The sequence below is a fragment of the Maniola jurtina genome, chromosome 3 (assembly GCF_905333055.1).
Source record: "Maniola jurtina chromosome 3, ilManJurt1.1, whole genome shotgun sequence".
Lineage (NCBI taxonomy): Eukaryota > Metazoa > Arthropoda > Insecta > Lepidoptera > Nymphalidae > Maniola > Maniola jurtina.
The window spans coordinates 10,917,336-10,932,690 of NC_060031.1; the positions used below are offsets into that span (position 1 = coordinate 10,917,336).

A 15,355-nucleotide genomic window follows, 5' to 3' on the forward strand; every position below is an offset into this window, starting at 1 on the left:
TCATGGTCGTGGGGTTTTTCTCTTCCAGAAACGTTAAAACTTCCGTCTTCCCACCTTCAGAATGGTCTACTCCTTCTTCTTTTTCCCTCTTCTACCATTCTGTTAAGTACCTACTAAAAAAACATAATACATAACCAAATAAATAAGCAAGAAAATAAACCTTCACTATACCTGCTTAATTCCATCAGTTCCATAAAACATCCTCAAGGCTTGCCGAGCTCGTAAACTTAGGTATTTCCTAAGGTGCCAAGTAGTTATTAAGTTATTAATCATTTTAAAAATAACACATATATAAACAAACACACATACACACAATACACATATTATAAACAGGTTGACGTCAATACCCGCATTCCAATTAGCACATGGGCCAAAAATTTTCAAAAGAAAAATAAAACCGACTTCAAAAACCAAAAACACTAAAAAGTAGAAAATAATTTTTGTTTAGCTACACATGTAATGTACCTAGGTATGAAGTCGAGCGAGCATATTAAAACAAAATTAGAAATCCAAGAGTGAAGCTCGCCCGACTTCATACCTAGGTACATTACATGTGTAGCTAAACAAAAATTATTTTCTACTTTTTAGTGTTTTTGGTTTTTGAAGTCGGTTTTATTTTTCTTTTGAAAATTTTTTATTTCACAATTTTTAGTGGCCCCACTGTACTATAATATGCTATGCCCAGTTAAAACCCTACTGTTTACTAAGCTATTACAGTGATCGCGAGCAATTTGCTCTTATCCATTGAGGAGTTCTGTTCTCCATCTCCGAAGATATTCATCAGATCTTCACCAAATTTATATGGGACCACCTGCACAGTATACCCTTTCAAACAAAAAAAAAAATTCCAAATCGGTCCAGGGGTCTTTGAGTAATCGGGGAACATACATAAAAAAAAAAAAAAAAAAGATCCCGACGAATTGAGAACCTCCTCCTTTTTTGGAAGTCGGTTAAAAATGGGCTTTGCAGACATTCAGCCAACATAGCAATGTCAATCTTGCATTATGTGTACTTTTCTGATTTTTATAATAAAGAATCCCAAAGAATCCATAGAAAAAATAGCCCTGACAATGCAGGTAGGATAAAACCGTGATAAACGGAAAACGTTTGTATTGAACTTCTGACCGACTTGGCAAATTGCTATGTAAAGTTTTAGAAATTCGCTGCTAATATGAATCGATCCAGAGTTGGCAGACTCTCTCCTAATTAATTTATAACCCTTTAAGGTTGCCAGCGTTCAGGTAGCTAATTTTAACCGACTTCCAAAAAAGGAGGAGGTTCTCAATTCGTCGGGATCTTTTTATTTTTATTATTTTTTTTATTTTTTATGTATGTTCCCCGATTACTCAAAGACCCCTGGACCGATTTGGAAATTTTTTTTTTTTTGTTTGAAAGGGTATACTGTGCAGGTGGTCCCATATAAATTTGGTGAAGATCTAATGAATATCTTCGGAGATGGAGAACAGCTATCTCCTCAATGAATAAGAGCAAATTGCTCGCGATCACTGTAATAGCTTAGTAAACAGTAGGGTTTTAACTGGGCATAGCATATTATAGTACAGTGGGGCCACTAAAAATTGTGAAATAAAAAATTTTCAAAAGAAAAATAAAACCGACTTCAAAAACCAAAAACACTAAAAAGTAGAAAATAATTTTTGTTTAGCTACACATGTAATGTACCTAGGTATGAAGTCGGGCGAGCTTCACTCTTGGATTTCTAATTTTGTTTTAATATGCTCGCTCGACTTCATACCTAGGTACATTACATGTGTAGCTAAACAAAAATTATTTTCTACTTTTTAGTGTTTTTGGTTTTTGAAGTCGGTTTTATTTTTCTTTTGAAAATTTTTTAATGTGGTGGATACGTGTTTTTTTCTACTTTACCATACCTCTTTACCTTCTCTTTTATGTGCACTCTGCAGCATACAATATTTTGTTGCTTATATGGGTAGTATGGAAAATCACCAATCATCTGGAAACGTTATTAAACGCATCAATATTTGCACTTTCCACAGGTTGGGGTCAGCTGTAGTGACCAGGTCACGGGAACTAGGGCGGCCTCGCCGCCTGCGTGCCCTATTTACTGCTTGTAATATCATCTACCTACTAGTTTATCATCTCAACTTGGATCCTCACACTAGTCTCTTTGAGTCTGAACATCTAAATAAATTCTTAAACATCTAAATAAAATCATTTATGTGATAAGATCGCCCTTTCTTTTAAAAATATTTCCTGTAAGTACTTACCTATTTTTAACCCCCGACCCAAAAAGAGGGGTGTTATAAGTTTGACGTGTGTATCTGTGTATCTGTGTGTCTGTGTATCTGTGTATCTGTGTATCTGTCTGTGGCATCGTAGCGCCTAAACGAATGAACCGATTTTAATTTAGTTTTTTTTGTTTGAAAGGTGGCTTGATCGAGAGTGTTCTTAGCTATAATCTAAAAAAATTGGTTCAGCCGTTTAAGAGTTATCAGCTCTTTTCTAGTTTTCTTGTAGAAAAGAAGGTTAGATAACCGTTAGGTTCATAATATTATGTCAATAGACAAATGTCAAGCTGTCAAGATGGACGTTGCCTAAATACATAATTATTTATTTGAAAATGATGTTTTGGAAAACTCAAATACTTTGGATCGTCGGGGGTGTTATAAATTTTTAATTTACACTTGTTATTCTTTATCTTTATTTAGTAAGCATTAAAGGTGTTTAAATTAATTAATGAATTTTATTTGTTTTGAAATTGGTCTGTATGCTAACAAGTTGAATAAACGCAAGTAGGAATCATATTAACTTTCCTGTTATATTTCCTTACGAAATACACGATAGGTACAAGGTGCCGGGCGCACGAGCCGGGGAATTCTGAAAATCGATCCAAAAATCTCTGAGAAAAAAGGCATACGACGCGACTCCTCTTTTTTGGAAGTCGCTTCAAAACATCCGTGGGAACTCTTTGATTTTCCTGGATAAAAATGATTCTACGTGCATTGTGCAGGCTGCGAATATCTTCTTCTTTGTGCCAAATCTCAAGATTAAATCAGCGGTTCTCCTGCGTTCTCCAGCCGAAGTCCTTAAAAGGTAAAAAACAGACAGACAAACAAAGTGGCTTCTTATACTAATGAGTAAATAAGTAAGTATGGATATTTCGTTACTTATCTCTTCGCCCTAATATAAACATGTACTTCTATAGTAGGTATGGTTGAGAATTGGGAGTAATTCATTCAGTCAGTTGTATTAAAAAACATTAGTGATTTGCTTTTTTTAAGTGAAACAATAAAAGTAAGTGCCTATCATTCCACTTTGTCTTCAATGCTATCCAATCATATAGCAATCACGCCAATCAGAACTTCGACTATACTAGCTGTAGAGTCACAGAGTGTAGACAATAAAGACAAGAAAAACATTTGAATTGGTTCTACTTGACTGCAATACTTTCTCTGAGAAATTCTTGACCTCTGATGGTAAATTTAAATTAGGTGAGCAATATCTGACGAGATCATTCATTATTATTTTTATGTAGTAAGTATAGTTATGTAGTAAGTACCTTCGTTTTCCTGACCTTATCCCACGTTACGTGTACTGGTTGGCCAAACATGTCTTCTTCCTCCACTCATTAACTTCTGTTATCCGTCAATCCATAGTTAGTAATTATTTTATTTATATTTAAATAATGTAATTGCAGAGCGAAAGCACTGGCCACATAATATAGATCATCAGTATTAATTTTTTTAATGACTTATCAAAATTGTGGTCTTTAAAATGATTAACTGCAAGTTGCGTTTTTCTTATATGTATGAAATTTAACGTTACGATAATTTTTTTATTATTGTAGGATGTCGATAAATTTTTGTCTATAAGACTTTATAGGTACGCCTTATTTCTTTATACATTTGTGGTTTTGTTTTGTTTTTTTTTAAAAATATAATGTACATAAGCGAACTTATTACCTAGAGGTATTTTCATCCAGTAACCCTTACTAATGTCAGAGTGAACGACTAATGGGAACAGGGTAATAGAAACAGGGCAATTATGAATCATGGAAAATAAATTCCAGTGCCTAATCGTTTTTTTTAGTTTGATTTTCATCGAAATTAAAGTCTTTTCCACCATATTTTTCAGTAAATAATACGAAACTCCAACTGTGCCAGCAGATGAACTACCTATGTAAGAAAAACTTGAATCAGCTGCGTTCAGTACTTTCACCAAGAAATAAGCAACGTAACATGCTATTGGAAACTATACCTAGGCGGTCCCATAATGAATTGGCCTAGCTATGAAATAGTCAACAAAATGAAATGAAACCAATTTTATTTTTATATGTAATCTCCACTAATATAAACACACTTTTGAAATCTGAGAATTAACACCTCTAAACCTTCATAAAAGTGACTTCAATCTTTGTCTTCAAAATGACTAAAAACGGCCGCCTGCAACTCTTCATCGTTTGAAAATTTCCTTCCTCTTAAGCCCCGCTTTAAATTTGGGAACAAATAATAGTCTGATGGGGCCAGGCCTGGACTATACGGTGGATGTTCCAGTTCCGTGAACCCGCATTCACAAACTGCAGCCTTCGGAACACCGGCAGTGTGAACGGGTGCGTTGTCGTGGAGCAACAGGACGCTTTAAGACAACTTGCCTCTGCGCTTCTCCTTAATCGTGTCTCGCAGTTTATATAGTAATGAAGCATAATATTCGCCGTTTACGATTATATTACGTTTTTTAAATTCTACCATCAAAATCCCTTGAGAATCCCAATAGATTGTACACAAGACATTTTTGTTGGATTTTTGCACCTTTGCCTTACTAGATGGCTTTTCACCCTTGTAACACCATTCCATTGACTCGCGCTTGCTTTCTGGATCATGATATAAGACCATAGTTTCATCACCAGTAACTAGGCGCTCGATTACATTCTTTGGTTTTCGTCACAAAGACCTAAAAACTCGGCTGCACAGCGCACTCGCTCCTGTCTTTGGACAGCTGAAAGAAGTTTCGGAACTCATCTTGCACTAACTTTTTTCATACGAAGATGGTCATGGATTGCACGATGGATGGTACTTTTAGAGAGCCTAAGTCTAGCTGCAATTACTCTAATCTTCAAACGTCGGTCACTTAAAACCTCCTCTTCGATTACAGCAATAGTTTCAGGAGAGAGCACTTCCACCGGTCGACCGTCATGGCCGAAGTCTTCGACCGTTTCTCTCCCGAAGCGAAACTCTTTCACCCAGTTTTTTACTGTGCTATACGAGGGGAAAGACTCCTTGTACACATCATCTAATCATTCTTTTATTTGGGCGGGAGATAAGTCTTCTTTAAACAGAAACTTGTGACGCTTCGATATTCGGTTTTCGACATTTCCAAAAAACACGCGAATCTTGATGTTCAAACCACTGCTGAGCTGAGACTACGCTTTTCATGTCGATGCATGTTAGTATATAAAGTAACACGATAAACGTACTGTCCGATGTAACATAACATGTATCGATATTATGTTGCTTAGAACTATATCAGGCCAATTCATTTTGGGACCGCCCACGTAAATCAGGTTATTGAGGCCAATCGTAAAGATGATTGCTCTCGGAACATATTATTGTCTATTTGATATAAGAGGATGTTTTGTCATTAAATATTATATTGCTGACTATTTGATGCCCGCTACTTCGTCGGCGTAGGTTTTTAAAAATTCCGTGGGAACTCTTTGATTTTTTCGTGATAAAAACTGGCCTAGTGATGTATCCGCCAAAATCGGTTAAGCAGATGGGGCAAGAAAAGGTAATAAATATACAGATTGACCGATAGACAGATCCACTTTTTCATTTATAATATTAATAGTAGTATATGTAATCCATACTACTGATGCCCAGGACTTCATTAGCATGGTTTTATTAAAACACCGTGGGAATTCCAGTAAAATTACCAGATTTAGTACTTAATTCTTAATTATTAGTTAACCAATCATCGACCTTGTGAAGATTTAAAGGACTTCATATTATACAGGTCTGATAGTAACCAATGTTTTATGTTTAAAGTCAATTTAATTTAAGGTCAATGCACTTATCTCACATCAGTAGCATCAAAAAAAAATAACCTTACCGTAGTATGTCATTGGTTCGTGTTAATAGTCTTGAAAATTATTGAGAGGTTTACCTTTCCTTTGTAAAAATTATGAATAAAATAAAATTGAGATTAAAATGTAAATTGTACGTTGTATTTTTAAAGAAGTAAATAGTAAATCTAACTTATCGACCTTGAAATAGAAATAGAAATAGGAAGATATAGTTGGCATGAATGATTAATTTATAAATTAGTAGGTAATTAAACTGAGAATTACAGTCAATTAAGTGCAATTTGTCGTCGTCATTTTAAGCGTCTCAGTTATTTTCTAAATAACGTAGAATTACCAAAAGAAACAAAAGAGCAAATCAAAAATGATATAATTTTTCTACTGTTCTGTTACTGTATCTTTTTATTGAAAATGTTACAATAAATCTAGCCTTAATCTAAGTATTGTACAAATAATGAGTACCTTCGAAAAATGGTGCTAAGTATATGTATAAGGCTACATTTTCACGCTAAATAGCCAGGCTGATCCTTAACACAGAAAATGAGCCAGCCCTTCTGTCAAGAGAAGGCAGTTAACCGCAGGGAAACTATATATTTTATCTTTGATGAAAATATTCCACTAAGAGATACATTTTTGAATCAGTATATAATATTGTTTTATGGAGCGAGCTATGTTGGGTATTACTCTCAGGGATAAAATCCGGAACGAGGAAATTCGCAGAAGAACCAAAGCGACCGACATAGCTCAAAGGATTAGCAAGCTGAAGTGGCAATGGGCAGGTCATGTCTGTCGCAGAACCGACGGCCGATGGGGCAGACGTGTTCTGGAGTGGAGACCGCGTACCGGTAAGCGCAGTGTGGGACGACCTCCTGCCCGCTGGACCGATGACCTGAAGAAGGTGGCGGGGAGCGGGTGGATGAGGAAGGCGGAGGACCGTGTTTGGTGGCGCGCTCTTGGAAAGGCCTATGTCCAGCAGTGGACGCATACAGGCTGATGGATGGATATAATATTGTTATGATTTATTTCCAGCTTTTTTGCATCACTGCAGATGTTGCAGTCGGCGCCAATTCGATTGCAAAAAAAACCATAAATTGCAATGATTGTGCTATTATGTAAATTTTCACTGACAAAAACTGCAAGACTGGTTCCTAAGATCGCGTTCCGTTTCGACCTTTACGTTTGACTTTCAAACACGGTTCTTGAAATCGCCGCCTTATTTCCGTGGAATCGGAAACTACTCAGGCTATTTTGATATAGGTGGGTTGTCGATACTCGCGTGATCGAGTCGAAGAATCGACTTGCGTAATACTAAAGCAAACATTTGCGTGCATCGCTCAGCCTTGCCAACGTTATCAAGCGCTTCCCGGGCCGATGTCTGGGTGACCTTTGTGTTCGCTGCTCGGAAACTAGGTCGTCGGCTTCTGACCTTTTTGTTTGTGTTACAAGATTGAAAAAGGCGAACGATCTAGTTACGAGCGCGCACGAAGATGCACGACTATTTCGGATGCAGCCGCCCGGTCAGCCAAACCGCTATACATAGATCGATTGATGATACACGGGTATGTAGCAATTATATTCGATATTTGTATGTGGGTCAGCGCGACCTTTCATGCCATCTACATAGCACCTCGTTTCGTGTCGAGTTGTAATAAGCCAGCAGTTTGATAGCGAAAGGGTCGGTAAAAGGGTCTATCAGAGTAACCGCAGCTGAGCTTTTACGCCAAGCACCCATTAAGATGTTTAAGGATAATATTGCCTATCGGACTTAGGAAACCTTCGGTGTAGGTTGGAAGTTAGGTACTACGTATCTGGTTTATGATGGGTACCAATATGGTGCACGAATGTGATTATCCAACTGTATGGCCTATGTGGCTTAGATTGTGATTTGGAGAATATGGCAGATTAATCTTTACTAAAATTCGATTTGAATTTTTTTTATGAAATCTGTCGATTTCAACGGTACTTTATAGTGACATAAAAGCTACGACTTGCAAATAGTAGCGATCAACTATAAATGATGCGGAAAATTTCAGCTTGTATAGTTTTTATTGGAACACAGACGCCTATCCTAAAAATGGAAGTGAAAATGCAGACAAAAGATGCAGTAGGGGAACAAGACAAACATAATAATTAGCATTGAATTAAATTAGTATTCTATAGAAGGGTTATAATCTCAAACAAAAATTGTGTTCTATGAAACTTTCATGACAGTACACATCAAATTGTAAACTGAAACGAGTTGCAGTCCGCAATAATTTTGGTTCGGATTTAGCCGTAGTGTATATTAAAAAAGGTTACAGTAACTAGAAAAAAGCTGATAACTTTCAAACGGCTGGTCCGATTTTCTTGGATTATACCTAAGAACAATGTCGATCAAGCCACCTTTCAAACAAAAAAACTAAATTAATATCGGTTCATTAGTTTAGGAGCTACGATGCCACAGACAGATACACAGATACACACGTCAAACTTATAACACCCGTCTTTTTGGGTCGGGGGTTAAAAACTAGGTGCATAGGAATCGTTGAGCTCGTAATTAGAATTACCTACTATCGATAGAGATCAGGGGCATTCTGAACTTAGTATGTTTATTCGTAGAGCTAAAGCGCGCCTCAATGACAAAGGTGGGCGGAGTTTGAACACTTCATTGAGTAAAATCATGACTTGCTTTGCGATTACCGATCAACAATTAACTCCGAGTAGGAACGTAATAGGAGTAGATCCAATTACTAGAACACATTAGTTATACGTTTAACTTAACCATAGAAGTATTTTTTATAGCTTTAGTAAGTAGTAACGTGTTACACATGAACTAGGTACTCCTTGTCTAATTTCACTTATAATTTCTATTAAACCATATAATGGTGAGGTTTCTTATATATCTACTTAACATTATTCTAATAATGCGGTGGACTCAAACCTGCAGCTAAAAGACAGAAAACAATATGTACAGTACAAAAATACAGTCAGAAATAAAGAGATAAGTAAGTACCTATACATATAGGTAAATCTGAAATCAGAAATATTAGCGACTAGATAATGCTCATGGCTTCGCCTGCGTTAGTTTTAGTTTTTACAAATCCTATGAGACAAAAAGAACCCTATACCTCTTTATATCTATAATAATCTTTGGGATGTAAGCTATCTCTATACCCATGATTTCATTTGCGATTTTATTCTACAATAATAATCCAAAAAAAATACACTTTCGCATCACACTAATATTATAAATGCGGAAGTGTTGTTTGTTTGTGTGTATGTGTGTGCGTGTGTATGTTTGTTACTCCTTCACGCAAAAACTACTGGACGGATTTGGCTGAAATTTAGAATGGAGATAGATAATATCCTGAATTAGCACATAGGCTACTTTTATCCCGGAAAATCAAAGAGTTCCCACAGGATTTCAAAAAACCTAAATCCACTCGGGCGAAGTCGCGGGCATCGGCTAATTTTATAAAACTTACCATGGGTAGTGATAATGCAGATATACACTTAATATAGAAAATATTGTGCAAAATTTTATAAAAATATGATTCCAATTGAGCCATCATTCGATTCCAATCGAGATTTTATCCGCCAAGTCGAGCACGAAGTGCACGGTGACCGCGCACAACGTAAACAATGTGTTATTGCGAATAATGCGATATTGTTCCATGTTCACGACCACCATCGTCTCTAGGTGTGCATTCTTGCGGGGAATTAGATGTGAACTTGAGTATATCCTACTAATAATATATTATAAACTCAAAAGTTTGAAGGTATGTATGTATGTATGTATGTATGTATGTATGTATGTATGGATGTATGTATGTATGGATGTATGTTTCTCTTTCACGCTAAACTACTGCACAGATTTGGCTGTTTGGAATGGAGATAGTATACCCTGGATTAACACATAAGCTACTTTTTATCCCAGAAAATCAATGAGTTCCACGGGATTTCTAAAAACCTATATCTACGCGAACGAAGTAGCGGGCATCAATTAGTTGATAAATACATAGAATCAATAGATGAAGCTTCGGATGCGTCGATTTTTGTTTTTAAAATCCCTTGGGAACTCTTCGGAAGATTTTCTGAGATATGAATAACTATGTCACTACTCACTCCCCGAAACTTTAATTATATCCATCCATGCAAAAATCCTGTCGATCTGTTGTCTGCTGCGTGGTTGAACGATAATTCAACAAACAAACATACAAACACACTTTCGTATTTATAACAATCGTGATGAGATAGTGGAGAATGAATCCAACAAAAAAAAAACATAAGTACACAATATTTTACTATGGCTGACTCCAAAAATAATTGCCTATTTATTTTGATCTGTTGAATCAATTTGTGCAGAAAAGTGCTCAGTGATCTGTGCTTTTTAATGTTTAAAGACATTGCTCATTGTTTGCGAATGATGGTTGCATTATTGTAAGAAAATAGTATATTATTATGAACTGTAATTTTTCTTCCATATCTGTAGTACAAGTATCAATTCGTATAATTTCAACTTCAAGCGATTTTCCTTGCAATACTGGGTTTCTTTGATTTGGTTTTTGATACCTACTGGTTTTTTTCTTTACTCATTTTATCGTTGAATGCTCGATAGGTAGCTTTTGAAAGAGAAAACCAGTGTGCATATTATTATTTTCAAAATTTAGTAGAATTGATGTGTGATTTTCATGACTGTAATCAATTTTGTAGAAAATAAAAAATCAGTTCATACGAAATCTGACAAAATCTATAACCATTATGTTACAGTTAACGCTGGAGCATGCTTAAGACTTTTGTAAGAACTAAATGGCCTTGGCTCGAGTATATTATGTCGGCTGCGTCTAATTTATGCAGAATTCTTGAAACAAGGTGTCGTTACAATTTGTATGTCATTGTACGAGGCAGTCTAATGAACAAGTGGCCTGTAAGATTGCACGATCAACAATAATCGCTTCAATTATTTAGTATCAAGAGCTTGTAAGACTTGTAAAATATAACGATTCAGTTCCATTCGACCAACGCAATTTAGTTTAATAAATTGCAGACCTAAGTACTATGCAATTTTTTTTATATTCAATTAGGACTAGACAGACTTCGATTAAGACGGACAGACAGACAAACAACAAAATGATCCTATAAGGGTTCCGCAGTACCTCAAAACGAATAGCGGAACCCTTATAGAATCACTTTGTTATCTCTCTGTCTGTCTGTCTGTCTGTCCATCTGTCCGTCTGTCGCGTCTGTCAAGAAAACCAATAGAGTACTTCCCGTTGATCTAGAATCATGTTTGGCAGGTACCTATATATTCGTACAAAAAAATACGAAAATCATAATTCAGTCAGAAATGTAACAATGCAGCTCACGACCGTAAAAAGTGTCATAAGTCAAAATGATTTCATCCATCATTCACGGCCATTATTATAAATATACGGTGCCAATATTGAAAAAACCCCTCGGTAATGAGTACTTAAAATCTTTGACAATGAAAAAATCTACAAAACGTCAAGCACTGATGATATATTTGCAGAAGGACCTGCTCAGTCATCATCCGTGAATAAAATTTGCATACAAAAAATTGTTTGATTGTCACTTTTTTTTTCTCTCTCGTCTGGCTCTACAAAGATTAGCCAATGTCAAGTTTGTAGTTATTTGTAACAAGTTAGTTAAACTATACAAGTATGGACCCCATCTGTGCCGGCTCTCCCCGACATACCTCACGACACCCCCTTAGAGCGCTTTCCAGTCAGTTTTAACAAAAAAAAAAAACACTCCAAAAAGGCAGAGCACGCCCGCCAGCTAACACCAACACAGACGAAGTCCTGCTTGACATTTCTACCTATTAATTTATTTTATTCTTATATAATGCTAATCTACACTTGAATGGAATTTATAAGGCGAAGTACACACTAGAGCGGGTGGTTGCTTGCCACTCTTCTTCTTCTATATTTTTTTAAGGTTTGAGGTTTAGGTTATCACACTTAAAATTCCTCAACCTCCGTATAGCCAGTGAGTGATAAATATAATATGGACAAAAGACAGTCAGGTATATGTAGGTAGACACATAGAGATCGTTGCATAGCTAGGTATAATGCAATCTATCTTCCCCATTAACATGATTAAATTTTTTCAAATTGCAATAATGAGGTCGTTCGTATTATAATTAACAAGACGCATAACTACTATAGCACCCGACAGGTCGAGATGGCAATAGGGGTGTGAGGTGGGGGACGCCCCGCACACCCGCACGTCACCTGCCCTATTCCCCACTCCGATTGTCATCTCTACCTGTCGCGCACTATACATAATAGCAAAATATTAAGTTATGGTATCATCAATACATAATATTCAATTCCATCAAGCCAATATAGCAGATTAAATCCAGATTAAATAATAAATGTATCCAATTAAAAAACAGAACTGGTATTTCTTCTAGTTTTAAATGTACTTAATCTGTATTTATAATTAATTTAACCCTACCCGCCTCCCGCAGTTATCTCGGGCGGTACAAGCCTAGCTCCACTAATATGCAAATATCTTTTTTCCGTCGGTCAGATCTACAAAATCGTGCCTGCCCCGACTAGATAATGAGCAGAGATAGCTCCTACGTGAGCAAGGAGCTAATTAATCACACCTCAGACCAGCTCGCACTGCGGATTTCCTTTAATTAAAATAATCTTGTTTTTTTTAACAAAACATTAGTACGTAAATAGTGGTAGCAGGAGTCATTGGAGTTTTCTCATAACAGATTTAATTCTTGTACACGAAAAATATTATTATCATAATGCTACTAAACGTGGTAATGCAGTAATAGGTAGTAACAAACAAATAAACATCAGCTAACAATAAGCAGGAAAAATATTATGTAGATACGTTAAAGAGAAAAGTAAAATACATGGTCAAAACATTTTTATAAAACAAAGGCCGTTACTATTAATTATAATAAAATAAGTTTGACAATATGCGTCTAAGTATTAATTAAGAACTGTGTATTAGCTTAAAACTTCTCAGTTTAATTAGTGTTTAATAGTTTTAGTCAAAAAAACTAATAAAGAATCCTTAGAAGAATGACGTCTGAATCTTAAATTATTGCAGGTGGTTTAAATGAACTAGTATAATGTTATAAATGGTTTTTCATTTATTTATAGACTAGCGCTTGGCTGCAATCAGACCTGCTAGCAAGTGATGATGTATTTGAAAAAAAAAAGAAATGTTAACTCACCTTTCATTGACCGGGGCAAACCCGGCGTTTCTCTTGGTTGCCGCTACGTTCTCCACTTTTAACACTAATCTAAACTTATACACAGAAAACTATAACACTAAATTATTGCTGATGGCAGTTTTGTTTTCTTTTTAATTTAACATATCTTATTTATACGAGCTCTACGTTTAGATTGCGCTGTAAATTATTCGATTCACCTCGCCGTTTAAGGTGGTTTAGACCTGCAACAAGAAAAAGAACAAATTATTATGTCAGTAATAAAAATTATAATTAATGCACCGTGTTCAAACTTCGTATGGGATGTTGAAAAAAGATTACATCTTAATTCGGACTGTGCAGTAAAAAAAAGATGTTCAATGTCGAATTGAGCATTTGTGGTGGTTCTTAAAATCTAAGCATTTAATATTTTTGATTGTGGCGAGCAGATCTTGAAAGTGATGGCTCACAAACAATAGACTCGACCACGAATTCATAACATCCACATTTGCAATAAAAGTTTCAAAGAATCGCCCAACAAATAAAAACAGACTGTGTACCCTTGCCCTTGGGTGTAAAGTATACAATGTAATAAACCGAAAACGTTGGATGCTGGACGCAGTTTTTAAAATGACATGAACAAAATGAGGACGTGTGTTGTTGACATAAGGTTCAGTTTTGTTAGTCACATCGTTCAGCCGGTGCAATGAGTTAGCTAGACTGTTTGAATGTCAAACCAATGATCGACAGCGACTGGTGCAGCGGTGCAATAAAAAAATAATTTATTCACGTCTGAGTAAATAAGATGATGGCTACGCAAATTGAAAATTTGGGACTGTATAGCAACGGAAGCTGCGCCGCTGGAGAGTCAATTGTTATATGCCTACTTTTTGTGTCTCCAATTACTTGGGATTGAGCCAGAAAGCAGAAAGGTCAATTTTCGCCTGCATCATCCATCATCATTTGTGTAATTTGAACGTCTAGGTTGAAGTGGAGTGCCAGACGCTTCGAAATATCGACAAGTATAATAGTATAATACCTATACCTACAGTACTATTAGCGATGCATGAAAAGTATTAGGTGGTATAAGGCATATCATCATTGTCAACCGATTGATGCCCACAGCTGGACATGGGGATAGGGCATAGTCTCTTGTAGGGACTTTCACACGCTTCGGCCTTGCGCTACATGAATCAGAGGCTCCCTGCGACTCGTTTGTTGTCGTGAGTCCACTTAGTGCGGTGTCTTCCAACTCTGTGCTTTCCGATACGAGGACCCAATTCCAGAACCTGGAAATCCCATTGTCAATCGATTTTTCCAAGCATGTGCCTAGCACTCATTGCAATTTCAGCTTTGCAAGCCCCTGAGCTATGCCAGTAGGTAACTCTGGTTCTCTTACAGATCTCCTCATTTCTGATTTGATCTCGTAGAGAAATTCCAAGAATAGCTATCTCCCAAGCCAAGAAGCCCATGGTTAGCGATCATGTCTCGGATCCATACGCTATCACTAGCAACCTTACTAGCAACACACACTTCGAGGACTGAGGAGGAACACAGGGGAAAAAACTGGTATAATAAACTGAAATGCCAGGAGATAAATCATCACTATGATTTTATATTTAACCACTAGAATAATATAATCTCATATGAACTCACTGCATCTTTGGTAATCAATGTAAGTATCAATGTAACCTAGATAGAGTAATAGAAAGGGTAATAAGAGGAGAAGGAGTAATAATAAGATACATTACATGCCACTTTTACTATGAAGTAAAAGTGGCATGTAATGTATACAGGGAGCCTACCGCTGTAATTTGACAGCTCCAGTGTGATGATCGAAATCACCCCTGATCAATCGAAACTCTCTCATTTTTGGCTGAAATGTATTGTTGCAGCAAGGATATATATCATGAATTCAGCCAATCACACCAGCAGCTCTACATGAAGAAAATATCTCGTTGCTAGAGAACATACCATAATTTTTTTTCTCGCTTCTTAAATGAATGCATGAGGCAATGTTTATTAGTTTAATTTTAAATCTGTCTACAGTCCATACTATCAAATAAAGTTTTTAAATTAGGTACCTAATAAGCAAAATTTTATTCGACCGAGTGCCATTT

At 36.3% G+C, this 15,355-nt stretch overlaps 1 protein-coding gene across 1 annotated transcript in view; it reads right to left on the reverse strand.

Annotated features, from left to right (window-relative positions):
* LOC123880801 (ecdysone receptor) overlaps nt 1–15,355 on the reverse strand; it is a 319,231-nt gene that overhangs the window by 292,050 nt on the left and 11,826 nt on the right. Inside the window, exon 2 of the mRNA XM_045929120.1 lies at nt 13,260–13,480. The gene's annotated coding sequence lies outside the window, so the exon portion shown is untranslated. The remainder of the gene's footprint in view (nt 1–13,259; nt 13,481–15,355) is intronic.